A 27,098-nucleotide genomic window follows, 5' to 3' on the forward strand; every position below is an offset into this window, starting at 1 on the left:
CCTATACTACCTGTATTCTTCGGCAGGCCCCGTTGATGCCTGCGGCCTGCACGTATTAATTCATTACTTTCCCTTTAAGAAAGTAATGAATTCTGGGGGATGAGTGAGGCGACGTGCCTGTGCGCAGTTACGTACTGCAGCGTAGCTCTATTTGCCCGCCAAAGAAGAGCTGTGTCGCAGTTGGAAAAGAGCCCTTCACCAAGACGGTCGCCTGCAAGGTAGCTCCTGCTGCTCCAGCTTAATCTATGGCCGCCCGCCTGCAATGATATTTCTCACATGAATCATCATCATTCAGCTTTCTACTAGGAAAGCCGAGTAAATGATGATTCCTATGAGAAATATAATTGCAGCCATATTTTTTTCACCCAGCTTTCCTATACTGTCTTCGGAACAGCAAAGTTTGCCTAAATATGTGGTAATATATATTTAGGCAATGTTTGCTGTATTGAAGTCTAGGAAAGCTGGGTGGAAAACATTCGGCTGCAATTATATTTCTCACAGGAATCACTCAGCTATCCTAGTAGGATTCCTGTGAGAAATATAATTGCAGCCATATTTTTTCCACCCAGCTTTCCTAGACTTCAATACAGCAAACATTGCCTAAATATATGTTACCACATATTTCGGCAAACTTTGCTGTTCTGAAGACAGTCTAGGAAAGCAGGGTGAAAAAAATATGGCTGCAATAATATTTCCTATGGCTGCTGTTAGATTTGTGCAATTATATTTTAGGTGTTACCGCATATGTAGGCAAACTTGGCTGTTTTGAAGCCTAGGAAAGCTGTGTGGAAAAAATATGGCTGCAATAATATTTTTCATTCAGCTTTCCTATGGCTGCTATTAGATTTGTGCAATTATATTTTAGGTGTTACCGCATATGTAGGCAAACTTGGCTGTTTTGAAGCCTAGGGAAGCTGGGTGGAAAAAATATGGCTGCAATAATATTTTTCACTCAGCTTTCCTATGGCTGCTGTTAGATTTGTGCAATTACCGTATATACTCGAGTATAAGCCGACCCGAGTATAAGCCGAGACCCCTAATTTCAACCCAAAATCCCAGGAAAAGTTATTGACTCGAGTATAAGCCAAGGGTGGGAATTACATCATCCCCCTTGTCATCATCCAGACCCGTCATTAACATCCTCATCATCATCACCGCCTGTCATCATCCAGACCCTCATCATCATCACCTGTCATCATCCCCTTGTCATCATTCCCCCCCCCTTCATCATCCCCTTGTCATCATCCCACACCCCCCCTTCATCATCCCCTTGTCATCATCCCTACCCCCCTTCATCATCCCCTTGTAATCATCCCACACCCCCCCCCTTCATCATCCCCTTGTCATCATCCCCACCCCCCTTCAACATCCCACACCCCCCCTTCATCATCCTCTTGTCATCATCCCACACCCCCCCCTTCATCATCCTCTTGTCATCATCCGCCCTCAGTGGTCTTCAACCTGCGGACCTCCAGAGGTTTCCAAACTACAACTCCAAGCAAGCCCGGGCAGCCATCGGCTGTCCGGGCTTGCTGGGAGTTGTAGTTTTGAAACCTCCGGAGGTCCGCAGGTTGAAGACCATTGCGGCCTTCGACATCATCCAGCCCCCTCTCACCCCCTTTAGTTCTGTACAGTACTCGCCTCCGCTCGGCGCTGGTCCGGTGCTGCAGGACTGTCCGGTGGGGAGGTCGTCCGGTGGGATACTAGTTCCGGGCTGCTATCTTCACCGGGGGCGCCTCTTCTCCGCGCTTCGGGCCCAGAATAGAGGCGTTGCCTTGACGATGACGCAGAAGTACGTTGACAATGAACGTACCTCTGCGTCGTTGTCAAGGCAACGTGACTATTCTGGGGCCGGGCCCGAAGCGCTTAGAAGAGGCCTCCCCGGTGAAGATAGCAGCCCGGAACCACTATCCCACCGGACGACCTCCTCTCCGGACAGTCCTGCAGCACCGGACCAGCGCCGAGCGGAGGCGAGTACTGTACAGAACTGAAGGGGGTGAGAGGGGGCTGGATGATGTCGAAGGCCGCAGTGGTCTTCAACCTGCGGACCTCCGGAGGTTTCAAAACTACAACTCCCAGCAAGCCCGGACAGCCGATGGCTGCCCGGGCTTGCTGGGAGTTGTAGTTTTGAAACCTCTGGAGGTCTGTAGGTTGAAGACCACTGCGGGTGGAGAGTTCACTCGAGTATAAGTCGAGGGGGGTGTTTTCAGCACGAAAAATCGTGCTGAAAAACTCGGCTTATACTCGAGTATATACGGTATATAACAATATACCGGGTATATGAAAATGATGTCAATAGTGCCTACACTAACTAATGAAGGTACCTGTGATGAGGAGCCTGTATTGACCCGCCCCGTTTAGCCCCTCCCCTTTTAGTCCCTCCCCTTTTATGGCTCCGCCTTTTTTCAACGTCTCAATGCTATCCCCCCCAGATTTTTTGGTCTTCCTACGCCCCTGGGTCATACAGTTGCAAAGGATCAACTTTTGGGTACGTGCACTGGCACTTAACTCATTGGGGATGGAGGGTGTATGGATACGCCCTCGCGTCCCGTCACTTAAGGACAGAGGGCGTACCTGTACGCCCTCTGCATTTCCGATCACTGCCGCTCTCCAGGCGGTGATCGGACCGGGATGACTGCTGAAATCATTCAGCAGGCATACTCCATGTATCTCTATGGGAGAGGCGGGGATGCAGCGTTCATGCCTCCCCCATGGAACTGTATGGGGAGGGTGTATGGAGGGGGCGTACCATCGACCTCCATACACATTACACGCATTAGCTGCTCATATAGAGCGGCAATGCGGGGGCCCTGTTTGGGAGATCATGGGGGGTCCGAGCGGTGGTCATACACTTATCTTTTGCTGCAGATGTCCTTTAACCCCTTAACGACGCTCCCGCGATAAGAAGCATCATATCGCGTTGGTCCCAGCGCTCATCAACGGCCGGGATCCACGGCTAATACCACACATCGCCGATCGCAGCGATGTGCGGTATTTACCCTTTAGAAGCGGCGGTCAAAGCTGACCGCCGCTTCTAAAGTGAAAGTGAAAGTAACCCGGCTGCTCAGTCGGGCTGTTCGGGACCGCCGCGGTGAAATCGCGGCGTCCCGAACAGCTTGCAGGACACCGGGAGGGCCCTTACCTGCCTACTCGGTGTCCGATCGGCGAATGACTGCTCCGTGCCTGAGATCCAGGCAGGAGCAGTCAAGCGCCGATAACACTGACTGTTGAGACCCAATTAGCTCCTAGCAGGCTACAACTACCCCTCCCCCTTACTACAATAATTAATTAAATAATAACTGACACAACAACAATTCAACTTTTCCATGGGTGGGGATCGGCCACAGCTTAATTTATAAAATTACTTATATAAATAACAATTTAACTGTAACAAAGACACCGATTGGCTTCTTGCCAACCCGAGAGGTGCTGCCACACTGTCCTGTGTGGAGGTCTACCCCGGGTTGACCCCGCTTTCACCGTCTTCTTACCGCCAAGCTGTGACTTACAATAAACAAAGATACAAAAAAGGGAGGGAGGGCAAGACTCCGGGTCCTGGGCAGATTGAGGGGGGAAGGGAGGCACCACAGCTATAAATACCCAGGGGAGGGCCCCTGAAAGCCCGGGAAACTATTAAACCCCTGATTGGTGCACTCCTTCCCCCCACCTATGGGACATACCACTATAGTTACCAACAAGTTTTTACAGGCGGGGAAGGGGGCTAAAAAACCTTGCCTGTACATTTCTTAACCCCTTAACTGCTCACCAGTCAGGGGGCAAGCTAGTTATGCACAGCTTGCCCCTCCAGACTGTTGAGACCCAATTAGCTCCTAGCAGGCTATAACTACCCCTCCCCTTACTACAATAATTAATTAAATAATAACTGACACAACAACAATTCAACTTTTCCGTGGGTGGGGATCGGCCACAGCTTTATTTATAAAATTACTTATATAAATAACAATTTAACTTTAACAAAGACACCGATTGGCTTCTTGCCAACCCGAGAGGTGCTGCCACACTGTCCTGTGTGGAGGTCTACCCCGGGTTGACCCCGCTTTCACCGTCTTCTTACCGCCACGGAGGAGACCAGTTAGCCCTACACTGGGCTCCGACCCCCACCCAAGAGACACTGGATAGCCAACACCTGGGGCCAACTCAGCCCCCTGAACACACCCAACACATTTCCTCTCCAGGAAATTCGCCCAACACATTTCCTCTCCAGGAAATTCGCCCAACACATTACCTCTCCAGGAAATCCGAGGTACCTTCCGACAGGACCTTTGTTTTTGCATTTCCTTTTTTTATTTATTTATTTTTATTTTTTTTGTATTCACTAACTCTTGTGTGAACTCATCTCTCAGACTCGCCCATACACCGAAGAGTGCAGCAGCACTCGCACCACCTTGCGGAAAGCCGCTCGCAAAACAAAAACACATGTGGGAAACATCAAACTGGGCAAAAATAGCAACGCAACATGCAGATCGCCCGCGCCCCACGAGCTGTGCTACCCTCTCCGGAAACCAAGCCCTCTCCGCCGACACCGATACAAAAAGAGAGCGAATCCCAAACTCACAACACCCCATCCTACAAAGAGAAGCCAAAACCCAAAACAGACAATCGAGGGCGGGGAGCAAAAAAGAAAAAAAGGGGGGGGGGAGGCCCCCACCGCAGTCCAGTAAACAATAGGACGACAACCGGAAAAAACAGTCATTCGTGGACCCTCATGCAGCACAAGCTGTGTGTCCCAGATCGCCTGAGCAGTCTCGGACCGACGGACCTGAAAACGCACAAAATAGGCACCCAAAAAACACATCAGACACCCAAGTGCCATGGAAGGAGACGAGGAGAAAGAAAGTGCCCCATCCACCTAGCCCCGAAAAAAGCCAGCGCCAAACCTCGGATCAGAAAAAACGACGCAAAAGCGACAACCAAAAATCCGACCCACAGCCGCCACCAAGCGACCCAAAAACTGATAGGAAAAAACGGTCGCCGACAGCAAGCCCACCCGCTCGCGGGCCCAGCCCCTAGGTATACACCAACATCCCACCAACTGCAAAGCAGAAAAGAACCACCCCCCGCCATGCGGCAACCTCACCCCACTGGATCGCAGCACAGCGGGAAAGCCACCCTTTTTTTTTGCATTGAGTAGTAGGTGATTCACACGAACAGGTGAAGATACCCAGCGTCACATACTAAGAATGTTAATTGGATACATGCAGAATGCAGCCCAAATCTCGAACCTCCTTGGATAGGAGACACAGCAGTTAACTTATTTTATCACAGCCTATCAAAACGAAATAGGAAATCAAACAGCAGAACCTTGTAGGTACAAAAAACAAATCCCCTATCCACAGACACATTTGGAAACTTCGGGACCCTCCTCGACTGTAGACATCCCGGCCTCCACACCAACCCCAACCACTCGCAAGCGCCTCACCATGAGTGCGACCAAGTCGCAGGAGCCACCAAAGCGGACCAAGAAATACACCACTCTCCACGATGACCCACAGGCCGAAAATTTAACCACAACTGTATCACTCAGTCCTACCCCGGGACCCAAACCCGAGGTGGTCTCCCATTCCACAGCCACATGAGCAAACCTTCCGACTCCACCCGAGGGAGCAACCTCCGGAACCACTGCCAGAGAACGGGACAAAGTGTCAACACCCAATACCAACCCCAGGGAGTACAGCCGCAAAATAAACCTTATCTCCAAACAGCGAAGCACTAGGTGCAACAAGCCGAGCGCAGGAAGAAAGCCGAAAGAAAGAAATAATAGCAGTGACAACGCCCAAAATGTCAGACCGACAAAACGCCCCTGATCACTCAAATCACACCCAAAAAAGGAAAGCATCACCAAATTAAAGCGCAACCAAGCGCAGGGGCCACGCCAACCCACACAGTACCGTTACAATTCTAGAACATGAGCTGCCGAAGCAAGCACCCAAAGTCCCACAACCAACACCAAAGGAAAAAGCGCAAACAGAAACCCAAGCATGGCAGAAACCCACTGACTACCAAGACACCCAGTAGTAAACCACCCTGCAGCACCACTGGAAAACCAAAACACCACACCAACAACCAACCAAACTAGCCACACCTGGGAACAGAGCGAGCTCCCCGTGAGCTGCAACGGGGGACTGAAAGCAGGCCTGTCCACTGCATTACGCCTGAAAAACCCCAACCAACCGGAACGTCAGCCCTTAGCGCACCAGGGGCACATATGCGGGGGCACAGATACCAAACACCCTCGGCGGCCAGAGACAACCTGCAGGAAAAAACTCCGCCCAGAACCACATTCCACGTGGAACATTCAGTAAACCAGCAAGGACCGGAACCGGGGCACCTAGCGAGCCCCGAAGAAACCAAAACAGAGAAAACGCAATCACTCCCTGACCATAGGAAAGCAGCAAACCAACGCCAACACGGCATGCGGAAGACATGCTAATCTCCTCAAAATCGTTCCAATTTTAACATACGTGCTGCCGAAGCGAGCACAAAATATGGACGCTTCACAAATTTGCATGTCAGCCTTGCAGCAACAAACCACACCCCAACAAGTGTAGAGCACAGGAGAATCACCCTCCGGAATACCACCACGGACAGAAGAACCCACACAGGCAAGACAAACGGAGACACAAGCGAAACCTACCCCCAGAGACTCAAGCGAAACCTACCCACCGCCACATCAGCCAAAGCACCCAGCACGACATACAGGAGTCTACATGAGATTGGGCAGGACTGATAAGAGGTCCGCCAGCCTCCCGAACCTGCCTCGGGTGCAACAGGAGGGGTGGCCAGCTCAGCCACAAGCGTGCATGCCAGCCCTCACCCTCCTGCTTCATCCAGGCCATAAATAAGGGGCAACAACATACCCACCAGCAGCCAAAACTCCGGGTCCTTGGGCAGATTTAGGGGGGAAGGGAGGCACCACAGCTATAAATACCCAGGGGAGGGCCCCTGAAAGCCCGGGAAACTGTTAAACCCCTGATTGGTGCACTCCTTCCCCGCCACCCATGGGACATACCACTATAGTTACCAACAAGTTTTTACAGGCGGGGAAGGGGGCTAAAAAACCTTGCCTGTATATTTCTTAACCCCTTAACTGCTCACCAGTCAGGGGGCAAGCTAGTTATGCACAGCTTGCCCCTCCACTCATCATATGCCCCTCACATATACTTCCCCTGTCCTGTGTCCCTAACATATAATGCCCCCTGTGACTTGCCCCTCACATATAATGCCCCCTGTCCTGCCCCAAAGGGGGGCATCATATGTGAGGGGCACATGAAAGAAGCATTATATCTGAAGGGCACATGATGATGATGGGGGCTTTATATGTGAGGGGCACAGCACATGGGGCATTATATGTGAAGAGCACAAGACAGGGGACCCCCTGTCATGTGCTCTTCACATATAATGCCCCCCAGTCATGGGCACCGCACATCAAATTTATCCTTTTTTTTGCCCCCTAAGTTTTTGTATTGCCCCCTGAGCCCAGTGCCATATAGATGTGCCAAACAGTAAAAGAAAACTACATACACTTATATTACGTTCCCGCACTGAGCAGCTCTCTTCTTCTTAGTTGCACAGACAGTGCAAACAGGTAAGCGGCGAGCCGCGGTGACGGGATCTTCAGGAGCCAGCGCGATAATGTGACATCATCGCGCCGGCTAGCCGTTGATCGCCGATCACGTTCCAGCGGCGAGAAAGGTAAATTAATGACCGAATGGCTCCACCACGTTAGAAATCGGGGGGCAGAAATCTCGGGGGGGCTGCAATTGCCCCGTTGCCCCCCCCCCCTGGATCCGCCACTGGTAGGGGAGGCTCAGTCACTGGTAGGGGAGGCTTTTAAAGCAGCAGTGTCCCTGCCCAGGTTCACTGCACTTGGGGCCGGGGGGCTGGTCACCGGACGGAGCGCGGCCCCTTTTAGGATATGGGGCAGGCTGTGTCAGTGAGCAGGCAGAGCGGGCTTTTTTATTCACTGCACCGGCCACTACTTTCAAAGCGGAAGCCGAGGCTTTGAAATCAGTGGCCGGTGTAGTGCAAAAAACAGGTGTATCGCAACAGAGCAGGTGGACGGCCCAGTCCACCGGGCAAATGCCCGATGTCTAGTCCGGCCCTGAATGGCAGTCGCAGACAGTCCCTCAAAGTCTCCTATAGGCTCCAACAGCAGCAATCTTTTATCTGAGCTGCTGCTTGCTGAGTCAGCCTGTCTGTAGGGTGCACCTTCTCAGTGTTGACTGTTGTGGTGTCCCGGTACCGTATTGCATACCGTACCTTGTATGGTGGTCCCCAAAGTCAGAGTAACTATGCTCAGGTAGGGTCCCCCGGGTGGGACAGCCCCTAGTCGCCTTTCCTCTACTCTAATTCTGTGATGTTTTACGTGTACATATTTAATAATAATGTACCGTATTTATCGGCGTATAACATGCATTTTTTAGGCAAAAATTTTTTGCCTAAAGTCTATCTGCGTATTATACGCCGATAAGCCGCTGCAGTTCAATGATTTAAGGCGGGCACTTTAAATCAATGAACTGCAGTGGCTTTTGCAGGTCCAGAGACCTGCCGTTGCTGCCCGATTCTCTGCCCCTGCCTGTCCTGGGGTCCAGAGACTGCCGGCGCTGCTGCCCCATTGCCTCCCCCATCCCCGTTTTTTCTGATCCCGCAGAAGCCCCCAGGAAAGGCAGGGGGAGAGAGGCCGTCGCTGCCCGCTTCTCTCTCCCTGCCTTTCCTGGGGTCTAGAGCCCTGCTGCCGCCGCTTCTCTCCCCCTGGCTATCGGTGCTGCTACCCCATTGCTGGCGTCGCTGCCCCATTGCCTCCCCCATCCCCTGTTTTATAATTACCGGTTGCCGGGGTCGGGTCCGCTCTGCTTCTTGCTCCGGTGTGGTGTCTCCTGTGCCGTTGCTATGCGTTGCGCTACGCAATGACTAGTGATGTCACGTTGAAGACGTCACTCGTCATTGCGCCTCGCAGCGCATAGCAACGACACAGGAGACGTCACACTGGAGCCAGAAGCAGCGCGGACCCGACCCCGGCAACAGGTAATTATAAAACCGGGGATGGGGGAGGCAATGGGGCAGCTGCGACGGCAAACTTTTATTTACAAAATATCGTTGGTAAAATGAGGGTGCGTGTTATAGGCCGGTGCGTGGTATACCCCGATAAATACATATAGTATATAACATACCTTGTTAGCGTCGCAGGACCTTCGGTCATGTGACTGGGTTAAATCCTCTATGGTATGTTAGAGGACCTTTGGAGGTCCTTGGATCACCAGCTACCCATAATGCTGTGTGAAGGTGATTGACATCAGTATTGGACCAATTAGCTCTAGTCCAGCCCCTGCCCATATAAGGGAGCTGTAGCCAATTATCGCTCTCTTGAGTTGCTGCTCTCGTGGATGTCGGAGTAGCAGGACGGATCTGCGCAACTTTCAAAGACATGCTAGGCCTGAAAATCTACCGGCCTCAGCTGAACTAAACCGTGAGTTCTAAACTAATCCCCGCTAAAGCTAGCGTGACTACTGGACCACAACTAAATCCCCTAAATCCAGTGGAACAGCGCATATCAATTTAAAGACTCAAAAATGTTTAAGGTCCCAATCTTTGTCAATCTCCAAGAGAACTTGCATATGTAGAGACTGTTCCTGTTGTGAAGTTTGCATAAAATCTTCAGTAAAAGTTACAACTGTTTTCAGCCAGCTCTCCGGTTGTGGACATTCAATTATTCAATAACTCCCTATCGCTCTTGGGAAGGGTGACGGTAGGACAAGCATTACAGAGGAGCCGTCACCCTGGTGTCACGAATAGCAAGGGTAAACCAAACACCCTTTAGTCACTGCACAGCTACACCCCATATACCCTACTCCCCCAGGCTATCACATAGCTTTTTGGCGTCCTACGAACAGGATATGGGTGTGTGCCTACAGCTGTTACCACCAATCAAAGTGTACTCCCTCTTATGTAAAGGACTTTACTTTTTTACTGTGAATCTCCTTCAAAGCTACACGACTGTGTTTCTGGTGCTGTGTGCAAAAAGTGCCCACGAAAAGTAAGGGGGGAGGTGAAAAGTAAAAGTATGGGGTAAAGGCATCGCTAGTCCTTCGCGCGTGCCGCGGCGGCCATCTTCACGGAGCCTCAAACAAGTTCCAGCTCAACGCACTCAATTTCCAGACCAGCGCTCTCAATTTCGAGATCTACGCACTCAATTTCCAAATCAGCGCTCTAAAGTTCGAGATCTACTCACTCAAGTTCCAGATTAAAGAACAGCTACTTCTCGTAAAGGGACCGACGTTCCCGAGTTTCATTTAAAGGAACCGTTCCGTTTTCCAAAATGTCGGATCCAGCAGCAGCACTACCGCTTCCAGGACCTGCTCTAGTACCTGCTCCAGCGTCTGCGCCACCTGCACCCCCTATTCAGCAAGATGATGGTGATCCGGTGGTTTCATCAGCAGAACCAGCACAGTTGGCAGGACAAGTTAAACCCGATTCATCTCCAGCTACTGCACTGACCTCCAGGACACCTGCTGCCGCACCTGTCTTCCTGGGAAATCCTGTCCTCCCACACTACAACGGTGATCCGTTTACACTGAGGAACTTCAAGGAGAAGATATCCAGCCTCTTCGCTTTTTATGCTTTCTCCCCTCATCTACAGGTGCAGTTACTTACTGGACAGCTGCAGGGACCTGCATTAGAGTAGATACGCACATGGCCACCGGCCGACAAGGCTACAGTAGGGAAAATCTTTCAGGGGCTCTATCAAGTGTTCGAGTCTCACTTCCCCTCTGAGGTACGTCTGAGACTGTATGAGCGACGTCAGAAGCCAGGTGAGACTCTTCGGGCCTATGCTGTAGCCCTACAGAACGCTTTAGAAGCAGTACAAAAGCTAGATGGTATTACACCCGATCAGGGCAACAGGGTGTTGATGGACAGGTTCATAGATGGGTCACAGAACAAGTGGGATAAGGCCCAACTCAGGATGCTGGCAGAACAGAATCCCGACATGGCTTTCCCTGCCTTCAAGAGGTTAGCCATCAAAGTCATTGAGTCAGGGCCCAACGCGGAAGAAGTTAGGCCCGCTCTGCTGAATCATTGGGAGCCCCGGCCGTAACCACGCCTCAGCCCGCAACTGCCTCGACTCCCTCTAGTCCCTGGGCTAATAACTTACAACATGTACGGCAGGACATTGATCAGTTAACTAAAGATGTTAAAGCGATGGTGGGCAGAGCTAACTCACCTTCATCCAAAGAGCCTGCCCCTCACCCTGCCAGGCCACCTATTACCCCTCTTGTGAGGCCAGGCCACCTGGGACTCCACGACCTGTTTGTAGTCATTGTAATAAGACTGGACACTGGAAGAGCCAATGTTGGGCTTTAAACGGGCATCCCCTGTGGTCGAGGACCGCACCCCGGGAGTAACAATTGAAGGTCCATTATCACTCAGCACCAAAATGGGACTATCGATGTATGTTGCCCCCTCTCCCTATGTACAAGTTGTGGTAGAAGGGGTTAAATTGCAGGCCTTGATCGACACTGGGTCCCAAGTGTCCACTATTTCTCAAGGGGTGTCTTACAAATATTGGGGTCCTGAGATGTTTATGCGAGCCTAATGATGTAGACTTTCGGGTGATGGCAGGGAATGGGAAACCAGTACCGAAGCATGGCTACTGTGAGCCCACAGTGCAAGTAGGGAATCATGTCCTCAAGGTACAAGGTGTTATTGTTACTAATGTTGGTGAGGAACATGCTGCTGAGTTTATTTTAGGAATGAACATCATGAGACACTGTTTTGATCACATAGTTAACCCATTGCGTGCCTCTCTTCCCTACATGTCACCCTCTGGCCGGCGAGCCGCGCAACACCACCTCAGGATACTCCAAGCTGACAAGAAGTTCGTCAATCCTCGAGGGGAGATCTGCCGGGTGAGAATCCATGACATACGAGCTGTTACCCTGAAGCGCAGACAGAGACTATTATCTTGTGTCGTGCGCGACCCGGGGTGAAGAACCAAGATTATCAGACACTCCTGGAACCCATGCAACTGGAGGACTACCCTTTGGTATGTGCAGCTAGAAGCCTTGTGACTGTGAGAAATGGGAGAGTCTTGGTTCGAGGGGTTAACCTCTCCCAAGCCATTACGACATTAACCAAGTATACTCCTATCGCTCAGTTACATCACCTGGACTCCCGAGACGTGATGTCCAAGCCACAAGTTGCTAGACAGTGGACTGCTCAGGCTGCCCAAGGGGCCGACAAGAGCCCTGTGGACCCATGGTAGACTCAGTTGCAGATAGGAGACGAAGATACTCCCCAGGACCAGGTTGGAGGAGTCATTCAAGTGGCTAAACAGTTCCAGGAAGCCTTCAGTAAACACCCCACCGATTTTGGCCGGACCACGATGATCCAGCATGATGGAGATAGTCCTCCCATCAAAGAGAGGCACTGCCCAGTCGCACCTGGGATGTACCAGACAGTGAAGAAGATGCTGCAGGAGATGAAGGAAGCTGATTTCATTCGGGAGAGCCAGAGTCCCTGGGCTGCTCCTTTAGTCCTTGTCAAAAAGAAGGATGGGACCATTTGATTTTGTGTGGATTACAGCAAGCTGAATAATGTAACCCACAAAGATGCCTACCTTCTTCCAAGGAAAGAAGAGTCCCTTACTGCCTTGGGATCCGGGGCCTATTTTTCAACGCTAGACCTGACTAGTGGGTACGGGCAAGTGCCCATGGCCGAGGATGAAGACGGCGTTAGTGACCCCGGTGGGGCTCTTTGACTTCAAAAGTATGCCCTTTGGACTTTGCAACGCATCGGCTACCTTTCAGAGCTTGATGGAGAGATACCTCGGACACCTGAATTTCTAAAGTGTTCTTCTCCATCTGGATGATGTCATCCTTTATTCTCGGACATACCAAGAACACTGTTACGCCGAGCGCTCCGGGTCCCTTCTCCTCCCCGGAGCGCTCGCGGCGTTACTCTCTCTGCAGCGCCCCGGTCAGACCCGCTGACCGGGAGCGCTGCACTGACACTGCCGGCGGGGATGCGATTCGCATAGCGGGACGCGCCCGCTCGCGAATTGCATCCCAAGTTACTCATCTGCCCCGGTCCCCCGCTGTCAGGGCCAGGCGCGCGCGGCTCCGCTCCTTAGGGCACGCGCGCCAGCGCTCTAAGATTTAAAGGGCCAGTGCACCAATGATTGGTGCCTGGCCCAATCAGTCTAATTAGCTTCCACCTGCTCCACGTCCATATAACCTCACTTCCCCTTCCCTGCTTTTCCGGATCTTGTTGCCATTGTGCCTAGAGAAAGCGTTTACAGCGTTTGCCTTACCAGTGTTCCTGACCTCTTGCTATCTCCATTGACTACGAACCTTGCCGCCTGCCCCGACCTTCTGCTACGTCTGACCTCGCCTCTGTCTAGTCCTTCTGTCCCACGCCTTCTCAGCAGTCAGCGAGGTTGAGCCGTTGCTGGTGGATACGACCTGGTTGCTACCGCCGCAGCCAGACCATCCCGCTTTGCGGCGGGCTCTGGTGAATACCAGTAGCAACCTAGAACCGGTCCACCAACACGGTCCACGCAAATCCCTCGCTGACACAGAGGATCCACATCCAGCCTGCCGAATCCTAACAGTAGATCCGGCCATGGATCCCGCTGAGGTCCCGCTGCCAGTTGTCGCTGACCTTACCACGGTGGTCGCCCAGCAGTCTCAACAGATAGAGCAACTAGGATAACAGTTCGCCCAACAAGGACAGCAGCTGTCGCAGTTGACCGCCATGCTACAGCAACTTCTGCAACAGCTACAGCAGCAACCATCTCCTCCGCCAGCTCCTGCACCTCCTCTGCAGCGAGTGCCCACTCCTGGCCTCCGCTTGTCCCTGCCGGACAAATTTGATGGGGATTCTAGACTCTGCCTTGGTTTCCTGTCACAATATTCCCTACATTTGGAGATGTTGTCGGACCAATTTCCTACAGAACGGTCGAAGGTGGCTTTCGTGGTTAGTCTCCTGTCTGGGAAGGCCCTGTCATGGGCCACACCGCTCTGGGACCGCAATGATCCTGTCACTGCCACTGTACAGTCCTTCTTCGCTGAGGTTCGTAGTGTCTTCAAGGAACCAGCCCGAGCTTCTTCTGCCGAAACTGCCTTGCTGAACCTGGTCCAGGGAAATTCTTCTGTAGGCGAATACGCCATCCAATTTCGTACCCTCGCCTCTGAATTATCTTGGAACAATGTGGCCCTCTGCGCGACCTTTAAAAATTGCCTATCCAGTAACATAAAGGATGTGCTGGCCGCACGAGAAATTTCTGCCAACCTGCATGAACTTATCCATTTGGCCACCCGCATTGACATGCGTTTTTCTGAAAGACACCAGGAGCTCCGCCAGGAAAAAGACCTTGATCTCTGGGCACCTCTCTCACAGTATCCTTTGCAATCTACCCCTGTGCCTCCCGCCGAGGAGGCTATGCAAGTGGATCGGTCTCGCCTGACCCATGAAGAGAGGACTCGCCGCAGAGATAAAAATTTATGTCTGTACTGCGCTAGTACCGAACATTTCTTGGTGGATTGCCCTATTCGTCCTCCACGTCTGGGAAACGCACGCACCCAGCTCACGTGGGAGTGGCGTCTCTTGGTATGAAGTCTGCTTCTCCACGTCTCACTGTGCCCGTGCGGAATTCTCCTTCTGCCAACTCCTCCTTCTCAGTTGTGGCCTTCTTGGACTCTGGTTCTGCGGGAAATTTCATTTTGGCCTCTCTTGTTAATAAGTTCAACATCCCTGTGACCCGTCTCGTCAAGCCGCTCTACATTTCCTTGGTCAACGGAGTAAAATTGGACTGCACTGTGCGTTACCGCACAGAACCCCTGCTCATGACCATTGGACTGTATCACGAAAAAATAGAATTTTTTGTTTTGCCCAACTGCACCTCTGAAGTCCTCCTCGGTCTGCCATGGCTCCAATGCCATTCTCCTACCCTTGACTGGACCACCGGGGAGATCAATAGCTGGGGTGCTTCTTGCCACAAGAAATGCCTCACATCTGCTCCCAGTCCCATCAGTTAAATCTCAGTGTCTCCTCCTATACCAGGTCTCCCCAAGGCCTATCAGGACTATGCCGAGGTTTTTTGCAATAAACTATCAGAGATTTTGCCTCCTCATTGCCCCCGTCCTGGTAACGCTCTGCCCCATGGCAAGCTTCACCCTCTGCCCCCCCCCTCCCCATTCCCACTTCTTCTGGACTGCCTGCCATTGATGAGTTTACCCAGGACTTCTCTGTCTTCCAGAAGGAAACTCTAGAATCGCTCCCAATGTCCTCGTCCCATGTGAAGCGACAAGCGGACAAAAAGAGGGGGAGACCTAAGGGGGGTACTGTTACGCCGAGCGCTCCGGGTCCCTGCTCCTCCCCGGAGGGCTCGCGGCGTTACTCTCTCTGCAGCGCCCCGGTCAGACCCGCTGACCGGGAGCGCTGCACTGACACTGCCGGCGGGGATGCGATTCGCATAGCGGGACGCGCCCTCTCGCGAATCGCATCCCAAGTTACTCACCTGTCCCGGTCCCCGGCTGTCCCGTCATGGCGCGCGCGGCTCCACCCCTTAGGGCGCGCGCGCCAGCTCTCTGAGATTTAAAGGGCCAGTGCACCAATGATTGGTGCCTGGCCCAATCAGTCTAATTAGCTTCCACCTGCTCCACGTCCATATAACCTCACTTCCACTTCCCTGCTTTGACGGATCTTGTTGCCATTGTGCCTAGAGAAAGCGTTTACAGTGTTTGCCTTACCAGTGTTCCAGACCTCTTGCTATCTCCATTGACTACGAACCTTGCCGCCTGCCCCGACCTTCTGCTACGTCTGACCTCGCCTCTGTCTAGTCCTTCTGTCCCACGCCATCTCAGCAGTCAGTGAGGTTGAGCCGTTGCCGGTGGATACGACCTGGTTGCTACCACCGCAGCAAGACCATCCCACTTTGCGGCGGGCTCTGGTGAATACCAGTAGCGACTTAGAACCGGTCCACCGACACGGTCCACGCCAATCCCTCACTGACACAGAGGATCCACATGCAGCCTGCCGAATCCTAACAAACACCTGGACCATCTCAGAGAAGTCTTCCAAGTCCTGATACAACATGGCCTGAAGGTCAAGCCCTCCAAGTGCCATTTGTTGAAACCCAAAGTCCACCATCTGGGACATGTCGTCAGTGCCAAAGGCGTACAACCTGATCCTGATTTAGCGAGTGCTGTAAAAGACTGGCCTACACCTAGAACTGTACGGGACATATGGAGTTTCTTGGGATTTGTGGGCTATTACACTTCGCTCAAATTGCTGGGCCCCTGACTACTCTGCTGCGGGGGATTGCCACAGAGAACTACAATGGAAGACTCCCAATACAGTGGGATGAAGACCAAGAAGTAGCCTTCCAGGCCCTGAAGTGCCTCTTTACTGAACCCCCCATCCTAGCGTACCCTGATTACAGCCAGTCATTCTGACTGTACACTGATGCCGGCTTTGAAGGTTTGGGGGCCATTCTGTCGCAGATACAGAGTAGTAAGGAGAGAGTTTTATACTATAGTATATATACTATAGCTCCTTCAAGCTAGAACTCCTTGCTTTGGTCTGGGCGGTCACTGAAAAATTCAAGGACTATTTGGCAGCTACTCCCTTTACAGTCTACACAGATAACAATCCTTTGGCACACCTAAACACTGCCAAGCTGGGAGCCATTGAGCAACGCTGGGCCTCTCGATTGGCCAACTATGACTTCAACATCAAATATCGAAGTGGGAAGACCAATGTTAACACAGATGTGCTCTCCCGTATGGCCTGGCCCCCGGGGAACAACCACCAATGGAAGATGTGTGGGAAGATGTAGAGATGCCGCACTTTTACCAGAGGTTCGTGAGTCAGAGTACTCTGACGGCTCAAGAAGGTAAAGACCCTGGGCGTTCTAAGGTCCCCGAAGATCTGTATACCTGGAAGACCTTGCAAGACGAGAGTCGAGTCATGGGGGATCTTCTGGACTATCTATTACAGAAGAGAATGCCGACTAGGCTCCGCAAGGTGCAAGGGGACTTGGAGTTGAAGCAGTTGTGGCGACAGAGAAATCGTCTGTTCCTCCACAAAGGACTGCTATGCCAAAATTCCTTGGACCCAGTCTCCGGAGAACGCCTACATCAGATCTTAGTCCCTCAAAGGGACGCAGCCATGGTTCTTAATGCCTATCACGACCAATCGGGACATTTTGGGGTCCACAAGACCGAGGCTACTATCCGAAGGAGGTTCTATTGGGTGTGGATGCGTGGAGATTTTGATGCAGCATCACCAAGAGCACAAGAGCACCTCAAATCCCATCCATATTGAACGGCCTGACCAACTGTTTGCTCTGGACCACGTGAAGTTATCCCCAACCCGATCGGGATATACCTATGCCCTGGCCATGGTGGATGATTATTCCAAGTGGGTGGTCGTTGTGCCCGTCAAGGATCTAACTGCCAGAACAGCTGCCCAGGTCTTCTACAGCCATTGGGTCCAACCTTTGGGGTGTCCTGAATCGGTCCTCACTGATCGAGAAACTGCATTTGAGGCTCAGTTATTTCAGGAACTCTGTCAGTTCCATGATTGCAAGAACCTCCGGACCACTGCATATCACCCTCAGGGGAATGGGTTATGCAAAAGGATTAATCAGGTATTCATCCACATGCTAAGGGCATCTGTTTCAAAACATGAAGAGTGGCCCCGACTCCTGTCTGAACTGTTGGAGATTTACAATAGTACTATCCACTGCTCCACCGGATACACTCCCTTCTTCCTTATGATGGACCGACATGGCCAACTGCCCAACAATAGAGCCCTTAGGTTACAAGAACCTTTTAACAATTCCCCTCAAACCTCTCAAGATTGGGTTTCTGAGCATCGAAGGAGGATTGAAGAAGCTAAGGACATTGTGGAAAAGAAAATGGGCGAGGCTCAGTACAGGCAGCAAAAGGACTACAATCAGCATGCCTCCGCTCAGCCACTGCAACTTGGGGATAGAGTCTGGCTCAGAAAGTTTCCTCGGTCACATAAACTGGATTCTCTGTGGGAGACGGAGCCTTACACTATTACGGCAATGCCATATCCCGACACGGATGTTTATGAAGTACAGAAGGTGGGGTTTCAACCACAAGTGGTCCACCGAAATATGATAAAACTGTGCATGAAGGACGACTTGCCAGAGCCTCCCCCTCCTGCTCCCTCAGAAGAAAGGCCAACAAGAGAGTATGTTCCAGGAGAGGGAATCCATCCTACAATGGACGTTCCACTGTTCTCCTCTCATCAGCCTGCAATGTTCTTTGGCGTACAGTGTCCGGCTTTAGCCCAACCAGCTTTGATCTCCTCGCCCAGCACCGATTGCACTCCAGTGACAGCTCCAAGTGCTCCAGTGACAGTTCCAAGTACTCCAGTGACAGCTCCAAGCACTCCAGGACTCTCCTCACCAAGCCTCATGGGTCACACCAGTCCTGTAGAAGATATGACTCCTGTTTCCAGTCCTCAAGTTGGTCCCTCAGGGATTGAAGTTTCTAGAGAATTGTCTTTTAATGAGGTTCCTGAGAGTCAAGAAGTGGTGTTGCGCCTGTCTCAAAGGACCACACAAGGGAAACTACCCTTAAGATACCGAGACTGACCTTTAAAGTAGTACTGCACACATAGTACCTCAAATTAATCACTTAAGTGTACTTACCTCACTTAACCTTAGTACACCAAACAACAAAAATATCTCACAGTCAAGTAAATGCTCTAGGAATTGTAGCCTATGTAATTTTCCAATTCCTGCCACTGTTATGTACACTAAGTGTTCTCTTCTTTCTCTTACGTGTACGAGATGCCCTGCCTGGCCAGTAGGTGCTCTTGCGAGCGAAAAATAATGCACGTAATCAAAAGGTAACCTAGGTAAGGTTTATCTGTTGTGTTTTAGGGATAGGAGCGTGTAGCCAATGGACCCTAGTAGCCAGTTTATTGGTAGAAAGCCTCAGGCAAGCCAGTGAAACCCTCAGTGTACTAAACATGTAACTAATATGGCAAAAATGTCTAGTGAGATTTAGAACTGTTAAGTAGGATGTATCTCATGTAAATAATATCATCCTGTTACTAAATTCATGAACCAAATAATCCTGTTCATGAGTTTACCCATGTTTATGTATGTACCTCAAAAAAGTTAAGTAGCTTTGTAGAGATGGACAGCCTGATTGATGGTCATTCAAGAAGTTATGTCCTGGACTGTTATAAACCAACCTTCACTTCTTCCCTCTGTCTTAGGGGACAGACGTCGAGGCCGACTTATTTTAAGTAAGGGGGTTTGTGGTATCCTGGTACTGTATTGCATACCGTACCTTGTATGGTGGTCCCCAAAGTCAGAGTAACTACGCTCAGATAGGGTCCCCCAGGTGGGACAGCCCCTAGTCGCATCTCCTCTACTCTAATTCTGTGTTATTTTACGTGTACATATTTAATAATAATGTATATTTAATATAATGTATAGTTACTTACCTTGTTACCGTCGCAGACCTTCGGTCATATGACTGGGTTAAATCCTCTATGGTATGTTAGAGGACCTTTGGAGGTTCTTGGGTCACCTGCTACCCATAATTCTAAACTAATCCCTGCTAAAGCTAGCGTGACTACTGGACCACAACTAAATCCCCTAAATCCATTGGAACAGCGCATATCAATCTAAAGACTCAAAATTGCTTAAGGTCCCAACCTTTGTCAATCTCCAAGAGAACTTGCAAATGTAGAGACTGTTCCTGGTGTGAAGTTTGCAGAAAATCTTCAGTAAAAGTTACAACTGTTTTCAGCAAGCTCTCCGGTTGTGGACATTCAATTATTCAATACCTCCTTATTGCTCTTGGGAAGGGTGGCAGTAGGACAAGCATTACAGGGGTGCCCTCACCCTTGCGTCACAAATAGCAAGGGTTAACCAGACACCCTTTAGTCACTGCACAGCTACACCCCATATACCCTACTCCCCCAGGCTAACACACTATGTTCACACAGAAAATTTACATGCAGTTATTCTGTAGATAATGGAGTGGTGTCAAAACATGCTGGCGCTAGGACCGCTCAGAAATTTGCTGTCTCATAACTGGCAATACATTTCTGAGCAGAATACACAGACATGTCTATTCTTTCTGCAGACGCCAGAATTAGAATTTCTGTGCCAGATATTTCCTGTGTTTAAATTCTGCTGTGCGCACAGTGCGCCAGAATCCCATTTGAATTCATGAGACTCTGCTGCAGCAAAATTACCATGTGAAATATTGCTGCAGAATTTCTGTGCGGAAATCCTTATGTGTGAACATAACCTAAGATTTATTAAAAGGTGGACGGTGCAAAGAAAGGGTGAGACCAAAGGGCTGGACAAAAGAGCGGCAAAATGAGGTTTTGCCTACGGTGGCAAAAATCCTTGCACCAGCCCTGGTGGCATCGGCCCGAGCTGCTGAACAGGCAGGGTCCCAGTGCCATTTCAACCCCTCCCCCCATTTTGATCACCCTGTGCCATTTCAATCCCCAGTCCCCCTCTGATCCTCCCTTTGCCATCTCAATCAGCCTAGTCTTGGCCGGAGTGTTTGGTGTGCAAAACTCTGTGACTTTTGCACATGTTGCATGTCATAAATCAGGGTGGAAACTGTGCACCTAGAAAACCACACCCATCCGCCAGTGCAGAAAGCCATATATACCATCAGAAAGCTGCCACATAAATGCGGAACGCGCTGTATGCAGAAACTATACAAATATATAGCACAACCTGCAGCCTGGTCCAACCTATTGTGAAAACAATCATTTAGGCTGGGGTTACACTTGTTTTTTTTTTTTCTTGCAGTTTTTGAGCCAAAGCCAGAAGTTTATTCAAAAGGAATAGGACATATAAATGAAGGACTTACACTTCTCCTCCCTTATGGATCCACTTCTGACTTTGGCTCAAAAACTGCCAGAAAAAAAAACAAGTGGAATCCTAACCTCTGGGATAACACTTGGCGCATTTGTAAAAAGAAAAAAAAAAAATCCATGCTCGCTGCGGGCACATGTTAGGTTGGAATCAATAGGGTAATATGAAACACCAGACACTAATTGTTTTCTTCATCTTTTTATTGTGTTTTTTTGTATTTAAGGGTACGTTCACACAGGCGGATTTTTTGGCGGGTTTCCTGCTGCGTATTTGAAAAGGGGCGGGCTCTTCTCGGCTGTCCGCAGCAGATTTTCCGTGGCGGAATTTATTAGGGACTGCGGTGGATTTTCCGCAGTGTAAATGCCGCCACGGAAAATCTGTTGCGGACAGCCGAGAAGAGCCCGCCCACTTTCAAATACGCAGCGGGAAACCCGCCAAAAAATACGTCCGTGTGAGCGTACCCTTATGATGTTTTGGCATTTTTCTTCCCAATTTTTCTATAGAAACCTTTAAGTCACATAATGAAAGAATCCCATGACTTGTAAAGAGAAAAGCCAGGGAGAAAAAAAATGCCAATAATGATATTAATAATCATACACATAGGGGGAGATGTATGAAAACCTGTGCAGATGAAGTTGACCAGTTGCCCATAGCAACCAATCAGATCACTTCTTTCACTTATCAGAGGCCTTTTTAACCCCTTAAGGACCGAGCCCTTTTTCACCTTAAGGACCAGAGCATTTTTTGCAATTCTGACCACTGTCACTTTAAACATTAATAACTCTGGAATGCTTTTAGTTATCATTCTGATTCCAAGACTGTTTTTTCGTGACATATTCTACTTTAACTTAGTGGTAAAATATTGTGGTAACTTGCATCCTTTCTTGGTGAAAAATCCCCAAATTTGATGAAAAAAATGAAAATTTTGCATTTTTCTAACTTTGAAGCTCTCTGCTTGTAAGGAAAATGGATATTCAAAATAATTTTTTTGGGGGTTCACATATACAATATGTCTACTTTATGTTTGCATCATAAAATTTATGAGTTTTTACTTTTGGAAGACACCAGAGGGCTTCAAAGTTCAGCAGCAATTTTACAATTTTTCACAAAATTTTCAAACTCGCTATTTTTCATGGACCAGTTCAGGTTTGAAGTGGATTTGAAGGGTCTTCATATTAGAAATACCCCATAAAAGACCCCATTATAAAAACTACACCCCCAAAGTATTCAAAATTATATTCAGTAAGTGTATTAACCCTTTAGGTGTTTCACAGGAATAGCAGCAAAGTGAAGGAGAAAATTCAAAATCTTCATTTTTTACATTCGCATGTTCTTGTAGACCCAATTTTTGAATTTTTGCAAGGGAAAAAAAGGAGAAAATTTTTACTTATATTTGAAACCCAATTTCTCTCGAGTAAGCACATACCTCATATGCCTATGTTAATTGTTCAGTGGGCGCAGTAGAGGGCTCAGAAGGGAAGGAGCGACAAATGGTTTTTGGGGGGCATGTCACCTTTAGGAAGCCCTTATGGTGCCAGGACAGCAAAAAAAAAAAAAAACATGGCATACCATTTTGGAAACTAGACCCCTCAGGGAACGTAACAAGGGGTAAAGTGAACCTTAATACCCTACAGGTGTTTCACGACTTTTGCATATGTAAAAAAAAATATTTTTTTTTTAACTCAAATGCTTGGTTTCCCAAAAATTTTACATTTTTAAAAAGGGTAATAGCAGAAAATACCCCCCAAAATTTGAAACCCAATTTCTTTCGATTCAGAAAACACCCCATATGGGGGTGAAAATTGCTCTGCTGGCGCACTACAGGTCTCAGAAGAGAAGGAGTCACATTTGGCTTTTTGAAAGCAAATTTTGCTCTGGGGGCATGCCGCATTTAGGAAGCCCTTATGGTGCCAGAACAGCAAAAAAAAAACACATGGCATACCATTTTGGAAACTAGACCCCTCGGGGAACGTAACAAGGGGTAATGTGAACCTTAATACCCTACAGGTGTTTCACGACTTTTGCATATGTGAAAAATGTTTATTTTTTTTTTACCTAAAATGCTTGGTTTCCCAAAATTTTTACATTTTTAAAAAGGGTAATAGCAGAAGACACCCCTCAAAATTTGAAGCCCAATTTCTCACGATTCAGAAAACACCCCATATGGGGGTGAAAAGTGCTCTGCTGGCGCACTACAGGTCTCAGAAGAGAAGGAGTCACATTTGGCTTTTTGAAAGCAAATTTTGCTCTGGGGGCATGCCGCATTTCGGAAGCCCCTTTGGTGCCAGGACAGCAAAAAAAAAAACACATGGCATACCATTTTGGAAACTAGACCCCTCGGGGAACGTAACAAGGGGTAATGTGAACCTTAATACCCTACAGGTGTTTCACGACTTTTGCATATGTGAAAAATGTTTATTTTTTTTTTACCTAAAATGCTTGGTTTCCCAAAATTTTTACATTTTTAAAAAGGGTAATAGCAGAAGACACCCCTCAAAATTTGAAGCCCAATTTCTCACGATTCAGAAAACACCCCATATGGGGGTGAAAAGTGCTCTGCTGGCGCACTACAGGTCTCAGAAGAGAAGGAGTCACATTTGGCTTTTTGAAAGCAAATTTTGCTCTGGGGGCATGCCGCATTTCGGAAGCCCCTTTGGTGCCAGGACAGCAAAAAAAAAAACACATGGCACACCATTTTGGAAACTAGACCCCTCGGGGAACGTAACAAGGGGTTAAGTGAACCTTTATACCCCACAGGTGTTTCATGACTTTTGTATATGTAAAAAAAAAATTTTTTTTTTACCTAAAATGCTTGTTTTCCCAAAAATGTTACATTTTTAAAAAGGGTAATAACAGAAAATCACCCCCACAATTTGAAGCCCAATTTCTTCCGAGTACGGCGATACCCCATATGTGACCCTAAACTGTTGCCTTGAAATACGACAGGGCTCCAAAGTGAGAGCGCCATGTGCATTTGAGGCCTAAATTAGGGACTTGCATAGGGGTGGACATAGGGGTATTCTACGCCAGTGATTCCCAAACAGGGTGCCTCCAGCTGTTGTAAAACTCCCAGCATGCCTAGACAGTCAGTGGCTATCTGGCAATACTGGGAGTAGTTGTTTTGCAACAGCTGGAGGCTCCGTTCTGGAATCAGTGGCGTACCAGACGTTTTTCATTTTTATTGGGGAGGGGGGCTGTGTAGGGGTATGTGTATATGTAGTATTTTTTACTTTTTATTTTGTGTTAGTTTAGTGTTTTTAGGGTACAGTCACACGGGCGGGGGTTCACAGTAGTTTCTCGCTGGCAGCTTGAGCTGCAGCAGAAAATTTGCCACAGCTCAAACTTGCAGCCGGATACTTACTGTAATCCTCCGCCCATGTGAGTGTACCCGTACGTTCACATTGGGGGGGGGGGGGGGGGGGGGGGACATCCAGCTGTTGCAAAACTACAACTCCCAGCATGTACGGTCTATCAGTGGATGCTGGGAGTTGTAGTTTTGCAACCGCTGGAGGCTCCGTTTTGGAAACAGTGGCGTACCAGACGTTTTTCATTTTTATTGGGGAGGGGGGCTGTGTAGGGGTATGTGTATATGTAGTGTTTTTTACTTTTTATTTTATTTTGTGGTAGTGTAGTGTTTTTAGGGTACAGTCGCACGGGCGGAGGGTTCACAGTAGTTTCTCGCTGGCAGTTTGAGCAGCGGCAGAAAATTTGCCGCAACACAAACTTGCAGCCGGATACTTACTGTAATCCTCCGCCCATGTGAGTGTACCCTGTACGTTCACATTGCGGGGGGGGGGGGGGGGGGGACATCCAGCTGTTGCAAAACTACAATTCCCAGCATGTACGGTCTATCAGTGCATGCTGGGAGTTGTAGTTTTGCAACAGCTGGAGACACACAGGTTGTGAAACACCGAGTTTGGTAACAAACTCAGTGTTTTGCAACCAGTGTGCCTTCAGCTGTTGCAAAAGCTACAACCCCCAGCATGTACAGACAGCGGAAGGGCATGCTGGGTCTTGTAGTTATGCAACAGCCGGAGGCATACTACATTGGCTGGGGATGCTGGGGATTGTAGTTATGCAACAGCTGGAGACACACTGGTTTGCTACTTAACTCAGTTTGCCTTCAGCTGTTGCAAAACTACAACTCTCAGCAGTCACCGACAGCCAACGGGCATGCTGGGAGTTGTAGTTATGCAACCACCAGATGCACCACTACAACTCCCAGCATGCACTTTAGCTGATTGTGCAAGCTGGCAGTTGTAGTTATACAACAGCTGAAGGTACACTTTTCCATAGAAAGAATGTGCCTCCAGCTGTTGCAAAACTACAGCTCCCAGCATGCCCTTTTTGCATGCTGGGAGCTGTTGCTAAGCAACAGCAGGAGGCTGTCACTCACCTCCTGCTGCTGCTCCACGATGCCGCCGCACAGGTCAGTCCCTCGCCGCCACCGTCGCTCCTGGGGCCCCGATCCCAACAGGGACGCCGGGGATCGGGGTCCCCAGCACCGGGGGTCGTCTTCCCTCACCCGCTCACGTCCTCCGGAAGAGGGGCGGAGCGGGTTGCGGGAGTGACACCCGCAGCAGGCGCCCTGATTGGTCGGCCGGGAATCCGGCCGACGAATCAGGGCGATCGTGAGGTGGCACCAGTGCCACCTCACCACTGCTGGCTCTGGCTGTTCGGGGCCGTCTCTGACGGCCCCGATCAGCCAGTAATTCCGGGTCATCGGGTCACTGGAGACCCGATTGACCCGGAATCCGCCGCAGATCGCTGGACTGAATTGTCCAGCGATCTGCGGCAATCGCCGACATGGGGGGACATAATGACCCCCCTGGGCGATATGCCGGGATGCCTGCTGAACGATTTCAGCAGGCATCCGGCTCCGGCTCCCCTCCGGCTAGCGGCGGGGGCCGGAAATGCTCAGGGCGTATCCATACGCCCTCGGTCCTTAAGGACTTGGAAACGGGGGCGTATGGATACGCCCTATGTCCTTAAGGGGTTAAAAATGAAAGAAGGTTGCTATGGGCAACCACTTTTCCTCTTCACAGGTTTTGATAAATCTACCCCAGTGTTTTTGTCAAAAATGCCACAAAGATGTCATTTTGGAAGAAAAGAAATGAGGTGGGGCAGATTTTTTGGTGTTTTTCAAAAATTGTGACTGGTACTAGGCGTATGCTTGGGTTAAACACGTTTTATATGTGGCATTTTTCAAATCACACATTGCTTTATCTTCGGCGCCCCCCCCCCCCCCATGTCAGGGCATGCTGGGAGTTGTAGTTTTGCATGTCTGAAGAGTGACATCCTTCGCTCCAGACCCCAACTTCAGGGACGTCACTCGCTGGGCGCCCAGGCTGTTGGGGGCCACAAAATGATGTTACAAATACTAAGCGTCTTGATAGGAGAAACAAATATAACCCACCCATAGGGAGTAGCGCCATTTTAATAAAAAAATGCAAAATAAAAAATCCCTTAGATAACAGTCATGCAGAATATGTTAAAAAGCTTTTTTAGGTTTCAGCCAATCAGAGAGCAGCACTGCTCAAATAGAACTCCCAGGAGGTAACAGCGTGTCACACATGTGATGTCATAACCATTGTCCACCAGAGAGCAGCACTGAGCAGATATAACACTGCTCCTGCTCATTCTTCACCAGTGAGGGGCCGGTGCTGGACACTGTAGGGACGCGGGAATGTGAAGTCAAAAACATGACTGTGACTGGTAAGTGCCACATTAGTGTTTAGTGCAGTACCATGTGCATTTCTATAATAAACATGTAAATAATCTATCTTTTGTTTTCCTATCTTAGATGCACTATTTCCAGCATGTGGAGTAGCATTTCCGGACTTACTGCAAGAAGTTGGATGATGGCCTAGATTTCCGGACTTACAGCAAGACGTTGGATGAAGGCCTAGATTTCCGGACCTACAGCAAGAAGTTGGATGAAGGCACAGCCCCTCAAATCACGCACATACACAGACACATTGCCCAAATTCTAGAGGTAACCTCCTTTAGTATGCCCAGAGGAAGGGCAATACAGTAGCCATGGATTCCCTACAGGTTTCCTCCCCTCTGGAGGTTTTTCCTGTCCTGAGTTAGTTACTGTACGCTCTTTGTGAGTGATGGGAGGTTACAAAAAATCCCCTACACAAACATTTTAATAAATAATAAATAAAGTTTCCCTTTTTTTAAACTG

General features: G+C 49.5%; 1 long non-coding RNA gene across 2 annotated transcripts; it reads left to right on the forward strand.

Annotated features, from left to right (window-relative positions):
- On the forward strand, positions 1-27,098 carry LOC130304539 (uncharacterized). Of its 2 annotated transcripts, XR_008854296.1 has the most exons (3): positions 1-218; positions 26,417-26,623; positions 26,712-27,098. It is a non-coding gene; the product is annotated as an uncharacterized LOC130304539 (long non-coding RNA). The 2 variants fall into 2 exon arrangements; XR_008854295.1 differs by lacking the exon at positions 1-218 and having other exon boundaries at positions 26,263-26,623.

This window comes from Hyla sarda, unplaced genomic scaffold (assembly GCF_029499605.1).
Source record: "Hyla sarda isolate aHylSar1 unplaced genomic scaffold, aHylSar1.hap1 scaffold_128, whole genome shotgun sequence".
Taxonomy (NCBI): domain Eukaryota; kingdom Metazoa; phylum Chordata; class Amphibia; order Anura; family Hylidae; genus Hyla; species Hyla sarda.